General features: G+C 41.6%; 1 protein-coding gene across 1 annotated transcript in view; it reads right to left on the bottom strand.

The window, feature by feature from the left end:
- EIF4ENIF1 (eukaryotic translation initiation factor 4E nuclear import factor 1) overlaps window positions 1-2230 on the bottom strand; it is a 42635-nt gene that overhangs the window by 27328 nt on the left and 13077 nt on the right. Inside the window, exon 3 of the mRNA XM_011938320.1 lies at window positions 170-345. The gene's annotated coding sequence lies outside the window, so the exon portion shown is untranslated. The remainder of the gene's footprint in view (window positions 1-169; window positions 346-2230) is intronic.

Raw genomic sequence — 2230 nt, 5'->3', positions numbered from 1 at the left:
CTCTTATTATCCATTAAGCTTCTCAAAACAAAGTCAACAAAAATTTAAATATGTAAGAATAAAAGCCAAAAACCCCAAAAGCATCTAGCAAAACAACACTTTCAAAAAGATGTCTTAAATACTCAGGTCAAATTTAACCACACATTTTTAAGTGTGCTGCTACACTCACCGAAGCCAAGCATGGCACCTTATCAAGGTTAAAGAACTCATTAAAGTCAAATTCTCCCGGGGACTGCTCAGGCAAGACGGCATCCCTTGGCACTTCCTGATCAGCCGCAGGCTCCTGTGCAAGGATGACCTCCACTTCATCCTCTTCGGCCACTCCTCCATTGCACTCTACTATACCTGAAAGCAAAACCAGGACAAAAACCATCCGATAAGTAAACTCCAGTGTCCCTCTGTGGTTTCAGCCATCAGTATACATGTAGAAGAGCCACAGATGACTTTAAAAGCAGACTTCTTGTGCAGGTACTGTAGTTGCAAGAATAAAACTGTCCCCCTTCTATGGGAGGTAGAAGAGGAAAAAAGCCTTAATAAAGCCAGAACACCAACAGAATGGGGGGAGGATTATGGTTCCCTTCCTCAGAACTTCGTATTTTCTATAGTGGAGGGTTTTCTTTTTTTTGAGATGGGGTCTTGCTCTGTTGCACAGGCTGGAGAGTAGTGGCATGATCACAGTTCACTGTAGCCTCTACCTCCTGGGCTCAGGTGATCCTCCTGCCTTAGCCTCCAGAGTAGCTGGGACCACAGTTGCACACCACCATGTCTGGCTAATTTTTTAATTCTTTGTAGAGACTGAGTCTCGCTAAACTGCACAGCCTAGACTTTAACTCCTGACCTCAAGTGATCCACCTGCCTTGGCCTCCCAAAGTGCTAGGATTATAGTAGTGAGCCACCGTGTCCAGCACCATACCCAGTTCTTTTTCTAGTGATAATTTTTTTTTTTTAAAGGATAGTCTTTGCAAGTCTCTTATTGCTTAAAAATGGAACCAAATTAATTTAGCTCTGCTTTTGCCCATGCACCTGTAGCACCACTTTCAGTCAGGGCTCAGCAACCTAAAGTATTTATGAGAAACTTGGCCTAAGGGTAATTTTCACTTGCCTGCAGTTGGGTTGTTGTAGCTCATCTTTCAAGGCGAAATTCAAATGTGACCTTCTCTGGGAAGCCTGCCCCGCCTACCCATTTTTGCCCTACCCAGTAAAATTAATTGCTACCTTCTCTATAATCCTTATGTCATCTCTGAGTACTTATCACACTGTATTACAGTAACTCTCTGTGAGGCTAAACTCTCTGAGGGTAGGTAACCTGGTCTAACCAGCTTTGTCTTACTCTATAGTGCCAAGTATACTCTATAATGTTCGGTTGATTTTAGGATGGGGAGATAAAGTGAAACTGCCAGATGCTAACATTTAAGGCATCTGACATCTTAGTTTTTAATGTTTTTATTTGTTTTAATTTGTTTTAAATACATAGCAAGGGCAACCTAGAGACATTCTGTAGTTATCTAATGGGATGAACCAAGACCCCTGGATTCTACTCCAGGCTTTGCCATGAAATCCATCCCTTCTCTCCGGGTCTCAATCTCTCTCTGCATCTGTAAAATAAGGAGGTGCCACTACCAATCTATCTCACTCCTTCTGGCTCCTGCACTTGATACAAGAATGGTTGAAATTCAGATTTCATCTCACTTAAGAAAAACAATTTTTTCTCACCAGAAGCCTGATCTTTATCGTTAAAGAGGTGCTTTATTGGGTGCTGCTTTAATTAAGAATGAGACAAAGACATATCTCAAAGCCAATTTAATAGCAAAGTCTTCCAAGTTAACTATCAATTTCTTACATTATCCTAGGGAAGAATGTGTGATAGCACAAAAATAATGGTAATATGCATTACATTTTCAAGACTATAAAAGAAGATGAGTATTGTGATTCTCCATTTCTTTCTCCTTCTCAATAAATGCCATCAGCTTATTTCTGCTTATATTTGTCTTCATCAAAATATTAGGTGGCATTGACTTTTCCCTTATTCATTAAAATAGCTTTCCCAGGCCAGGCGCAGTGGCTCATGCCTGTAATCCCAGCACTTGGGGAGGCTGAGGCAGGCAGATCATGAGGTCAGGAGATCAAGACTATCCTGGCTAACACAGTGAAACCCCATCTCTACTAAAAATACAAAAAATTAGCTGGGCGTGGTGGCGCACACCTGTAATCCCAGCGACTCAGGAGGCTG

Source organism: Colobus angolensis, unplaced genomic scaffold (assembly GCF_000951035.1).
Source record: "Colobus angolensis palliatus isolate OR3802 unplaced genomic scaffold, Cang.pa_1.0 Scaffold171, whole genome shotgun sequence".
Classification (NCBI taxonomy): Eukaryota; Metazoa; Chordata; class Mammalia; order Primates; family Cercopithecidae; genus Colobus; species Colobus angolensis.
Note: the sequence above shows the minus strand (reverse complement) of the source record. Positions and strands in the feature narration are given on the sequence as shown.